We start from the raw sequence: 13022 nt of genomic DNA, 5'->3' as shown, positions 1-13022 counted from the left end.
TCATCTCCCGGAGCTCCGTGGAAAACCATGGAGCCCACCAGGATCTGCGTCGGGTCAGGGGCTGCATGGGCACAACGCAGTCGAGTGCCTCCGTGGCTGCCCTCTCCCAGGCATCCACCAAGGCATCGGCCGGGCTGTGAGCGAAGGTGGCATGCACAGATCCAAGCGCCACCTGGAACCGTTCAGGTTCCATTAGGCGCCTGGGGCAGAACCACCTGGTCGGTTCCGCAGCCCAGCGATGAGGGGTGGCAAAGCAGAAGACCAGCTGCAGGAGATGATGATCGGTCCATGACAGGGGTATAATAGCTGGGAAACCCCCTCCCAGATCATCTAGCCACTGACCAGATAAAAAGACAAGGTCGTGTGTGTGACCCCCCCCCATGAGTCGGGCCCTGAATTACTTGGGTCAGGTCCATGGCTGTCATGGAGGCCATGAACTCCCGAGCCAACTCTGACGAGCCTCCCAGGGACGGCAGGTTGAAGTCCCCCAGAACCATAAGTCTGGGGAACTCAACCGCCAATCCCGAGAGGATGTTGAGGAGCTCGGGCAGGGCTGCTGCTACGCGGCTGGGCAAAAGGTACACCAGCAACAAACCCAACTGGGCCCCAGGGCTGCATCTCAGGAGGAGTGACTCACACCCAAATATCTGGACAACAGTGGCCTCCCGCAGACATAAGGTCTCCTTCACAACTACCGCCACACCCCTGCCCCTACCCTGAGCCCGAGGCTGATGAAGCACATGGAAACCTGGTGGCCAAAGTTCGGTCAGAGGGACACCCTCTGGGCCCAACCAGGTCTCCGTAATGCAAGCCAGATCCGCACACCCCTCCTCAACCAAATCTCGAATGAGAGGAGCCTTGGTAACTACGGACCTGGCATTAAAGTACACCAGTCTGAGCTCAGGGGCCTGCTTGCCCCTGCTCCCAGAAACATGGGTCAAATCCGGAGGGTCGGAGCGCACCACCGCTTGAAGACAGCGGGGGCGCGCTCCCCAATGTTGATACGGCCCTCCGTACAGCCCCCTGCTGCCATTCCCAATCATCAGGATCCGCAACCCCACCCCCCGCTCCGGAGACCTGGAGGCACCCAACCCAAGCCCCACCCCACCGTGACCTGTCCCGAGCCTGGACTGAACATCGGTTGGTGGAAGCCCCCCAAATTCCAACCCAGACCGTGATCCAACCCCCCTCCCTAACCCCTTAAAATATTTTGATAAAAAACAAACCAAGGGCTTCTTCCTAGATTTAAACCAGAGGCCACTGTCCATGCCCAACCATCCCTCAGGGTCCCAACAGTTGGGCCTGTCATCAAGAGGAGAAGTGAAAAGAAAAGCAGGTCACACCCAGGAAGGGGGGGCACCCCTGAGGGCGCACAAATCTGTGCAAGTATAGTATAGGCGAGCCATGGATAATCCATGTGGTTCCAGCAAAAGGTAGACAGGTGGTAAATAAAGATGGAATAAATCAGAAGCAACATTGAGGTCCAACACCACCAGTCCACTCTCACTCGAGCTGAATACCTCCAAAACAGGTTGGCAACTGTCTTCTCACCACAGCCACAGGGCTGAACTGGGAAGTGGGATGGAGTCCAAACCCAGGGGAAAAAAGCATACCCTCGCAGATCTCTCACCTCTGAAGAGGGTAGCAGATGATAAATCCAAGCCGCCCTCTCAGAGCGACTCATCACCCCGGGTCCTTCTGAGTCATTGGGGTCACAAGAGACAGGATGCACTAAGCAGCAAAAATATGTCCAACGAGCACAAAGGCCATTTGATGACACGGTTGGAGAGATGTCCCGGCTGCAAATAAAGTCCTTCTCCATATAGACGAAAGGGGCCAAGCGACAAGCGGGTATGACCCCAGGCAATGCCATGCTGACAGACCTCCACGAAGGGGAGGGCCATGGCAGCCACAACTCCAGGGCGCGGTTGGCGGGCCAATGCTAACCAAAAACAGGCCAGCACAACGCCCCCAGCCACGAACCTGGCAGGCAGCCAAATCGACTCAAGTCCCTCAAAGGCAGCAAATCTTGACCGGCGTAGGGGTCCCCCACCTGGGTATCCTCCTCGCTGGCCTCTGATAGCTGCCTTAGGACAGGCGGGGGAGATAGGTTGAGGTCCCCCGCCGATCTTCCACCAGGCGCCTGGCTGGCCTCTCGGGACGTGGGCGATGCAAAGATGGCACATGCCGCCCGACAGCCAGCAGCAAAGTCCGTTGCGCACACGCGCTCCCGGCCACCAGGAATCCACGCCAGAGCAAGCCGCACATTCCGACTCACCCCCTTTGCCTCAGTTCTTCAAGCCGCTCCAAGCCGCTCCAAGCTGCGGCTCTAACAGCCCCGAAAATAAGCTGATCGGGGTGTTTCAAGCCATGGCTCTTCAGGCCTCAGCCGTGGCCTCTCAACAGGCTGCCGCAGTTCCCAGGCCCCAGGCCTCATTACGCCGATGCAGAGGGTAGCGGCGCCGTGAAAAAAACGGCTGTGAAGCCATCTATCTGTCTCAGCCCTAGCACAGAGGCCAAAAAACAAATGCCTCCGTGGGGCTCCGCAGACTGCAGCTAGAGCTGAAACTCCTCATGGAGCTCAGCTGAGCACGTCCACCATCATGGACATGCGCAAAAAAAAAATGTCCATTCAGGGGACATTGCTGCTGAAACTGCCACAGATAAAATACTTAGTAGAGTGTTCTCATGGGTATACACAGGCTGGTTAGATAAAAGTCCAGGCTCAGAATTTCAAAGCTATTTTATCAGGAGGCATGAGTTATCTGCACATAAAGGGTGCATTTTATGGGGAAACAGAGTCATAATTCCCAATTCCCTAAGAGACAGGGTCTTACACTCCTTACATGAGGCCATCCAGGCATTGTCAGAATGAAAGCTTTAGCTAGAAGCTACCTCTGGTGGCCTGGCCTTGATAAGGACATTGAGGCTCAAGTCCATGGTTGTTATACATGCCAGCAATCTAGGCCTGAAATGCCACAGGCTCCAGTTCACAGGTGGGAGGAAATGCACACTCCCTGGTCCCGGGTTCACATAGACTACGCTGAGCCTTTTCAGGGACAGCTCTTCCTTATAGTAGTGGATAGCCACTCCAAATGGCTGGAAGTAATTCCAGTCCCTAACATGACTACTGCTAGGACCATCCAGGTGCTAGGAAAACTCTTTGCCACACATGGGTTGCCAGATGTCTTAGTTTCAGACAATGGGGCCCAATTCACTGCTGCTGAATTTCAGGCCTTCCTTAGAGCTAATCTCATCAGACATGCAACATCTGCGCCTTTTCATCCATCTTCTAATGGTCAAGGTGAATGCATGGTGAGGACAATGAAGGAGGCACTCAAGCGCATTGTCACAGGTGACTGGCATCACAGATTGGCAGATTTTTTACTCTGCCAGCATTCTACACCCTGCATTGCCACAGGCAAAAGTCCTGCAGAACTATATTGGAGGAGGCGATTGATCACTAAACTGGACAGGTTGCATCCAGATAGAGTGGCAGCAGAAGCCTCTCGACCAAAACCCCTGAGGGGGCTGCACATGGGCGATTGGGTTTGGGCCAGGAACTATGGTCAAGGGAATCTGTGGGTTCCTGGTCAAATTACCAAGGCATCCGGACCCCTATCTTATGAAGTGGGGTTGGAGGGAGGGTGAGGTATCAGACGACACATTGATCAGCTCAGGAAACGGTTTCCAGAATGGCCACTAAGCAAGGACTGCAACATAAGTTCCTCCCAAGGTCCTCAAACTTGCGGCCAAGCCAGCCCTCACATGGACTAACAGGACTTTTCCTTCATAACTGAGGAGGAACTAGAGGGAGAACTGGGGAGCTCTGGAGTGCAACATGGACCCCCTGAAGGAGCAAGCCAACCGAACTTCAGCAACCGCTGTGTCTACTCTGCCAAACAGTCTGACTCTGGGGTGGGCCAACCTGGAGGGGCCAGACAGAGTGCATCAAATCCCCTTGACTCAGGAGCACAAAAGGACACAAGTCTACCCAGCCCACTTGGTAATTTGACCAGGAACCCACAGGTGGTAGACCAATCACCCTGGGAGTGATTGGAACTCCGAGACGTTCCTCTAGGGCACACAAGCCTTCTTCATATCTTGCAGATTACGTTGTAAAATAAAGAGCTATTATATTGTTGTAAATCCTGTTGCCACTACACTACAGAAACTAGTACTATGATGTAACTGTTTTAAAGTACCATTTTGGTAGCCTATTCATTCAGACGTTGTTTAATAACATTGTAATCCACATTGTCTTTTTTAGTATTATTATCACTTTTACTTTAGTGTGTTTGGATATTGAGTCTTGACAATTGTTGAGACTAATTATTATGATCTGATCTAAGATGGGAAGGGTGTTATGTACTGTGCTTTTTGAGGGAATACCACCTGGGTTGCTGGAGCAGCTAGGCTCTCCAGCAACCCAGACTACAAGTCTCCTGTGCTGCAATTGGCTATTTCCAGGCAGCAATGGTTGATTCAAACCTATTGGCTGCCACCTAGGGGCTAAACTATATATTGTGGCTAGTTGCAGCCATTTCCCCCAATACAGTTCCAGCACAAAGTAAGCAATGAATTACCCTGTACTCTGTTCTGTGTCTTCATTCCTGCACCAAAGAACCCACTATTTAACAAGAACCATAACAATGGAGATAAGATTGTAAGGGATGGATAGAAATTGAAGTTTCTTAGTGGTGGCGTGTATTGTGAAAAAGTATAAAATGCCTACTTTGAAACTTGCTCAGGGCGTTCTTTGAACCCAATCCAATTTGGGAAGGGTGTAAGAGGCCGTGTTTGCAAACACTTTTCTTTTTTTATATTCAATTTTTTTCCAATAAATCTTTGTTAGCCAGACTTGTCTTCCAGTTGTGATTTATCAAATTTTGGGTTTTTAAATCTCACACTCTACATAGAATGTTTTGTATTTTGTGTAACCATCCTAACACGGGTTCCTGGATTCTCACACCTGTTTCACGCACTATGTGAACGCAAATGACCACATGGGAGCACAGTACAATTTCCACCAGGTCACTAAGCCCGTCTCAATAGGATTTATTTCTTTAGTCACTTCCCATAAAAGGCAAATTAATAGCAATCGCCCAATCGACAGAAGCGGCCTAGTCCAGGGACCATCAGCAACAGCCTAAGCCCGAAGAAAAAAGCCATGTTGGCGCGGGTGCATTCTCTCCCGAGGACCTATATGTACGACTCGCCTCCTGGGAGTTGTAGTTCTCAATCTCTCTTCGCCAATGCAGGTAGACAAACAGAAAGACTCGATATTCCATCACGCCAAAGGAGGGACGGGACGGGAAAAAGCGCAAGGGGCGGAGCTTGTCGAGTATAGGGCGTGAACCTCCGAAACAGAGGGCGAGCCAATATATAGACGCGGGTACCCTGGGAGTTGTAGTGCTCTCGGGGAAGACGCTCACGGAAGCCCGTGGATTCTGGCTCAAGAAAAACTACACTTCCCATCGGACGTAATAGCTTGCCTTTGTCCTGATGCGCGCGCAGAGCATCCGGGCCTACTGCAGCTGTGGAGTTGGATCGTGAGGCGACGAAAGGCAGGCGAGAGCGGACCGCGCCTCGGCGGTGAGTGAGAGGCCGCAGGCTCTTCTTTCTCATACCCCTAATCCTGGACTTCCCGAAGTGCGCGGGGACCGGGATTTGGCGTGGCCTTCCGCTGCGCGGCTGGAGGGCGTCAGGGAAGGCCTGGCGCATGGGGGAGGGGCTCTCGGGGAGCTCGTGGACCTTCCCTCTCCCCCCCCACCTGCCAGCGTAGGCCTTCCGTCGGCCCGGCGCCTCTCCCCCTCCCCTCCCGCGGGCGGAGGAGATACTCGGGCTGAGGCGTTGACGGGCGCGGACTCGCCAGGCCTGGTCGCTCGGTGGGAGGGCCTCCCAGGGCGGCGGGGGGGGGGGCGAGCGAGGAAAGGAACCGGCAGCGTGAGTGCAACGTTTCCCGGCTGCGCGCGCGCCCCAAGCCGAGGCCTCCCTCGCTTGTTCGGAGGGCCTCAGCTAAAATTCGGTTGGCAGCGCCAAAACCGGGCGGACGGTGGCTGCAGCCGAGCTCCTTCGGCTCCAGCTGGCGTGGCCTTCCTTGTGCTGGGCGTCCTAGCCTCGTAACGCGGTTCCTGAGGTCGCCCGCTGGTTAGCTCGACCTCCCCAGGCGGCCCCCACGCTGGGCGGGCGCGGCGGCCCCGGAATGCCTTTCGGTAGTCCCGCCCGGGCGCCCGTTTGGTCAGCCCGGCTCGTCTGTTGCGGGAGGCTATGGGAGAAGAGCGGTTTTATGTCATTTATTATTTATTTCACAGTAATTTAATGATGGTGAGAAGTTTCCTCTAGGAAATGCCCCGTAAAATTGATTCATCTAGTTAAGGTCCTCTGTGGGCCGGTGGGATACTCGGAGTGCGCATTTTGAAATCTGGCCCGGGAAAGGCGTTGCAGGCTGGCCGGCCGGCCTAACTCTCGCTGGCTTCTGGCCGCCCTCGGACTGGAGTGGTGTGGCTGCCACGGGGGTTGCTCGTTTTCAAAATGGCTCCCAAGTGGGTTTCCTCGGTCTCGACACAAAGAAGCCTGGGGGGCAGCCACGGGGCTGACAGGCGTCCGAAGCGACGTCCGGGCACACGGCTGCCATTTCCGTGGAATAATCGGGCATCGGCCCTGATCGTGGGCTCTCCTGGCCTGGTTCAAGGGTGTCTGGTTGGCTGTGGGTTTTCTTGTCTGCTGCAATGCTTAGAGCCCTGAACATTTGAAAGATTAGTGAAATGGGTATTACATGAAATGAACCTGTCCAATGTGTTTTGCATTTATATTTGTATGGAAAATGGTTCGGTTGTTTACATTCCTGACTTCAAGAAATTCAGTTAGAATGGTTTTAATTTTTTATTTTTTTTGTATATATTTTCTGGATTATTTAACATCAATTTTACATTTGTACTGTTTAGAGCCTAACACAATATTTAGCCTATAAAGCAACATAAGTGAATTTTTAAAAATGTGCATTTCTCTACATAGCTTATTTCTAAAAGTGATATTTTAGCCATTTTCCTTAAAAATATAAATCGTGAAAGGATAGGGAAGAACAATAATTCTATGGTAGAGTGCATTCATCAGGAGTTCTGAGCTTCAGCTACTGGTTTCACTCCCTGTAGTGCTGCTGATACTAGGCTGGTCTAGCAGTTGGGCATTGTTTTATTAACAGTTTGAATATAATAATAATAAACCTTTATTGTCAAAGTACAACATGTGTACATTGAGATTAGCTGAGATTAGCACATATGAACCAATTTTTTTTAATTGTTTACTGCATAACTTTTTGCACATGTTCCCAAATTAAAAAAAAACATTTAACTCATAATTCTGACTTTAAAAAGTATGTTTAAAAGCATTCACAAACCCTTTCAAGGCAGTTTATTTTAACTGCATTATGCTTGGCAGCAGACCTCAAATCTCCAGGTTTCATCTCTCCAAACTGCGGGTGCTCCACAACTGGAGGTTTTCAAGAAGAGGTTGGACAATCATTTGTCTGGAATGCTATAGGGCGGACATGTCAAACTCGTGATGTCACATGACGTCACGCAACGTATCGGGTCAGTTTTGCCATTTTTGGCAATAGGGTGGGTGTGGCTTCCAGATGACTCATCCGGCTGGCAGTTTGACACCCCTGCTATAGGGTCTCCTGCTGGAACAGAGGGTTGGACTAGAAGACTCTGTTATTCTAAGTTTTAAATTCACACAAGATAAACTTTACAGGTCAGAAAACATTGGATGGGTCTTTCAGAAATTTAGACTGGAAATTTGAAATTGACTAATATATTTTTAATCCAGGGAAATAGATTTGTGAAGTTATAACTAGAGTGTGTATGTGGTGTGTGTGACAGTAGACAGTAGATTTTTTAATGGAGATTTGAGATTTGTGGCGGGTCATGAGATAGGGAAGTAGTGCACAGGAGTTTTACATTTTATGCAGTTTTACAACATTTGAGTAATTTATATGGAATTACAATGCATTGATGGCTAAGAAATTCTGTTTTAAATATAGACATTGCCCCATGCAAACACAAAAACAAAAATACTCCACTTGCATTGAGCATAAGCACGGAATGCAGGTAGTTCTCATTTAATGACTGTTCAAACTTACAAAAACCCTGGAAAAAGTGACATGGCCACTTTTCATACTTATGACCTTTGCAGCATCCTCATGGTCATGTGATCAAAATTCAGGTGCTTGGCAACTGGCGTGTATTTATAAGATGGCTAGAAATAGAATAGTAATGATATGCAAAATGTTACTTGCAGGAACTACCTGTATTTTGTGCATGGAATAGCGGTTGGGTTCATATCTAGGCTGAAACTAGATTCTAGACAGAAAGGTTGGCAGGGGCAGAGCAGAAAAGAGCCAAGGATATTGGCGATTAAGAGAAGATAAGAAAACGGAAAGTAGAGCAGGGGGTCTGGTTGGATGTGCTACTCTTGAAGCCAATGGTGAACAGAGAGAAGGTATTGGGAAGTTGATGGGCCAGTTGGACATGCTGCACTTGACCAATTTACTGTAGCTTGAATTTTGAGCTTCAAGCACAGCATATCCAAAGGGTTATTTTTCCTCATTCTTCCTAGTCCATATTTTATTTCCAACTAATTATATTGTATTGCGAATTTTTCACCCTAATTCAGTTTTTTCTGATCAGTTGAGTAATTTATAGAATTTTTTTTGCCACGGAAATCATTCTCAAAATTCTTCATTTGACATAACTTGAATTCAAATTTTGTTTTGATTTCCAGCTTTGGGCTATAAATTATTTTGCTTCTTGCTGTTCTGTATGATACTTTTTTCCCGTGTAACACCTCTTCTCCGCGAGCTGCATTGGCTTCTGGTTGCCCTCCGAGTGAGATTCAAGGTGCTGGTGATGACCTATAAAGCCCTAAATGGCTTGGGTCTGGATTATCTGAAGGAGCACCTGCTGCTGGCATCAACTTCCCATCGTCCTGTGCGCTTCCACAGGGAGGGCCTTCTTAGGGTACCGCTGGTGAAGGATTGCCGGCGGGCAACACCCAGAGAGAGGGCCTTCTCTGTGGGTGCGCCTGCCCTTTGGAACCAACTTCCAATGGAATTTAGGACTGCCTCCGACCTCCGCTCATTCCGCCGGGACCTGAAAACCTGGCTCTTTGAGCTGTCGGGCCTAGACTGAGGGGTTTTAATTGGGTTTTAATGTTTTAACTTTTTAAACTTTGGGCTTTAAATTTAATTAATTGTTTTAAATTTTTTAACTTTTGTATGGTATGATTTTAATTGCCTTGTAAACCGCCCTGAGTCCTATGGGTATAGGGCGGTATATAAGTCAAAATAATAAATAAATAAAATGTCTGAATTCTGATATAGGCAGTTTATAATTCCATAAAGGAATTATAAGATAGAAGTTTTGTGAGTTGCTCAGAACCAAGGAATCTGTCTGAAGAAAAACCGGATCACATTCTGTGTGGTAGTTAGATTCTACAACAGGGGTGTCAAACTCAATTTCATGGAGGGCCGCATCAGCATTGCGGTTGCCCTCAGGGGGCCGGGTGGGTATGGCCAGGGTGGGCGTGGCCTACTGGGTGGGCGTGGCTAGAGTGCATAAGGCCTACTGGGTGGGCGTGGCCAGCTCTACATCGTTGGCATCAAGGGTGCCTATGGGGGCCTGGGCAGGAGTGGGAGAGATCTGAGCATCTCTGGCAGAAGGAGGGTCTCTGGGCCAGGGCCAAGGCAGTGGGGGCCGTTCCCTCACTGTTTCCAGGATGGCTTCGCGGGCCGCATGAAACCACTTTGTGGGCCGGATCCGGCCCCCGGGCCTTGTGTTTGACATGTCTGTTCTACAAGCAATCCTCGGCTTACAATAATTTGTTTAATGACTATTCAAAGTTAAAGTGACTTATGAGCAGGTTTCACACTTATGACCGTTGCAGCATCCCCACAGTCATATGATCAAACTTTGGGTGCTTGGCCACTGGGATGTATTTATGATGATTGCAGCATCCCAGGTCATGTGGTCGCCATTTGTAACCTCAGTTAACTTCCAGCAAATACAGTTAATGGGGGAAGCCAGATTTGCTTAATGGTTCACTTAATGGATTTGCTTAAAAACCATGGCAGAAGTTGTAAAATGGGGCATAACTCATTTAACAACTCTCTTGCTTAACACTGGAAGTTTTGGGCTCAATTGTAGTTGTAGGTTGTGGACTTCCTGTGTTGTATTATTTTTATGCGATATAATGTCTTCTGGCTTGCTGACAACTATTAAAATGAAGGAGATTTGTTCCTCTCGAGCTAAGTGAATTTCTTCTGCATGGAGTTAATTGATGTAAGAAAAGCTGCTATTTAAGATAATCAGAATGGAAATAGCTGCAGCAGATTCACTGGGCAGAAAGATTTCCATGTGGAAGAAGGTAGAACAGGTATGGGTTATTTGAGCTTGCTGCAGTGCTCTGTCTTATCGGAAGCTTCTGAATCACAAGCAAGCAGAATTATCCTTTTAATTTATTTAAAATGAGTAATTTTCAGCATTTGTAAGATTCCAGTCCAAGGAAACTTTGATCTGAATATTACAGGGTTATAATATCAATTAAACAGTTTGCAGCTATAGTAAGTTTTGATTTAAATTTTATGCAGATACTTCTCTTTCTCAAACATTTTAATTTATATCAGTATAGTTTCAAATTGACTGTTTTAAAATGATGGCTAACAGTTTCATTATTGATGTAACAGGAAGAAGGATTATTTTTTGTTGTTGACCTGATTCCAGTTTTAGACGTTTTGGTCCACTGTGGTTCTGCATATGCCACTATTGAGTTTTTGCATCTTAAAAAATGGAATTAAAGAAGGTTACCTTTGAAAATAGAAATGATGAATCTGCAGAACATTGTTTATGTTATCATAAAGTGACTTGTGTAGACTTAAAACCGATATATCCAGTTGGGGACAGTTGTGAGGAAAAGCATGTTCTTTTCCTTTTGCTGTCAACTACAGCAGTTTTATTAAAATACAGTTCTTTGGTTGAAGTGTAAAGGGAAACTTTGTAAGCCATGACATTTATGATGAACCCTCTATTAAAGGCAAAGAGGGATTGGGCAAGAGAGAAACACCCAAACACATCCTTAGTGACATTTGTTTTACTTTGGGCTGTTGGAAGAAACTGTTGTGCCAGAAAGGCAATAAAGGGAAGTAAGGGACTACTAAAGTTGAGGATTGTTGAAACTTTAAGGTTTAAAGCTTAAAAGAGCAATAGTAATTTTTCAACTTTGTGGGCAGTCCACTTGTCTTTTAAATAAATATACTGCTCAAAAAAATAAAGGGAACAGAAAATAAGACATCCTACTATTAAATACAGTACATTGTGTTGTTTAAGTGTTCCCTTTATTTTTTTGAGCAGTATACTTTTCATGCTAAGCGTATATAAATTTTTGTGCAACAGCTTTTCCTTTTTGTACAAGAGATTGGTGCTGTCTTGCTCCTCGCCCAAGGATAAACTCCTGAATCTAAATTCATTTGGATCTCTCGCTAAGAAGGTGAAGAAATTTGCATGGATAACTTGTCTACTCATTGAAAAGTTTGTCCTTGCCAACAATTTGTAACTATATAAAGTAATTTTAATGTGTATTAATACTGTGATCATTTGAAAATTCAATTTCCTTTTTCTTTGATGAGCTATGATACTTTCTAGGAAGATTTTTAAAACACTGCAGGTCTGTCTTCTGCCTAATACCTGATTAGGAGTGATTTTAACGTGTACAGGTAAAGAAAGTAAAAAATTCAGTCATCAGTTGATTGAATCACTGTCAACTGCATGTTGTGAAGCAGGCTGCATGTTGTCTTAGCTCATTGTTGACAGGATGAGAAGATAAATGGTCCCCTTTCAGATGTGAGATAATTAAAATATTCCTTGAGGATGAGATGAACAGGTGGTGACTTTTTGTTTTCAAAAGCCCAAGCAGGCTACTGCACTGAGGAGGAGTGGTTGGCTTTTTGCCCATTTTGCTGGAGAGGCCCTTTGGGCTTCACTGTGCTGAACAAAAGGTGTTTTCTTTCTGATTAGGGGTAAAAACAACATAAAAGTCAACTTTGTATGTAGGTTTGATTTGCAACAATGACAATTGGAAGGCAAAGCAGATTGCTTCTATTGGCAGAATTCCAAGCCTGATCTGGAAATTCTGGCTCTGCTTGTTAAAAAACACCATGAAACTGATTACTTGTATTATAAAGTAATAATTAATACTACTAATATTAAAATTATAGAAGAATTTACATGGTATACCTAATTTGCATTATAAAAATTCAAAACTGTAGCCATTGTGTATTCAAAAAGTAAAGTTTGCTGTTGGCAAACTGCTGGATTAGTTTAGATCACAGGATTGACAGTTAATGTGTTTTACATGACAACTGGCCTGCATTTAAATCATGATGGCAATTGACAACATGTTTTCCTGGAAAGTTTGCATAACAGCTTCAGCAAAAGTCCTCAAATTGGATGTGGTCACATGATGACTGCCTTACAATTGGTGTGACCTACAATCGTAATTCTGGGCTCAATTATGGTCATAAGTTGGGTACAGTATATATTTCCATTTTTATTTCCTGTTCTGTTATGTCAAGATACAAAAGGCAAGTGGGATAATTCACTTTTCAGATTGCAAGGTGAACCTTCCAATGTAGGCCAGTTGGCTAAATGTTTTATATCAATAATCCCCAACCTTTCAGGCTTGGCGGAGGCGGCAGTGGGGGGGGGGACAGGAGATGGTTTCTCGCCCACCACTTTCACAGTCCAGTTTCCAATGGACTGCAGCCTGGCACTGGGCAATCGATGGGGGTTGGGTACCCTTTTTTTATACATGCCATTCAAGTTCCTAATAGTATTCTGTGCTTGCATGAGGCACAGATGAACAATTCCTTTTAAGTGAACTCAGTGTTCGAGCTAGATAAATTTGTGCCTCAAGCCATCTTTCAAGCTATTTCTTTATATTCATTAAAGTATAACATTTACTGTGTG

At 46.7% G+C, this 13022-nt stretch overlaps 1 protein-coding gene across 4 annotated transcripts in view; it reads left to right on the top strand.

Moving 5' to 3' along the window:
* The first annotated feature begins 5413 nt into the window (after positions 1–5413).
* THRAP3 (thyroid hormone receptor associated protein 3) overlaps positions 5414–13022 on the top strand; it is a 34550-nt gene continuing 26941 nt past the window's right edge. The window contains exon 1 of one of the 4 annotated variants that reach the window (XM_083369259.1): positions 5414–5595. The gene's annotated coding sequence lies outside the window, so the exon portion shown is untranslated. Of the gene's footprint in view, positions 5596–11523; positions 11545–13022 lie in introns of those variants that run through there. The other 3 variants (XM_083369256.1, XM_083369258.1, XM_083369257.1) reach the window with 3 other exon arrangements.

This window comes from Vipera ursinii (genome assembly GCF_947247035.1).
Source record: "Vipera ursinii genome assembly, chromosome: 9".
In the NCBI taxonomy this organism is placed as follows: Eukaryota; Metazoa; Chordata; class Lepidosauria; order Squamata; family Viperidae; genus Vipera; species Vipera ursinii.
The sequence above is the reverse complement of the archived record's forward strand: the minus strand, read 5'-3'. Positions and strand labels throughout refer to the sequence as shown.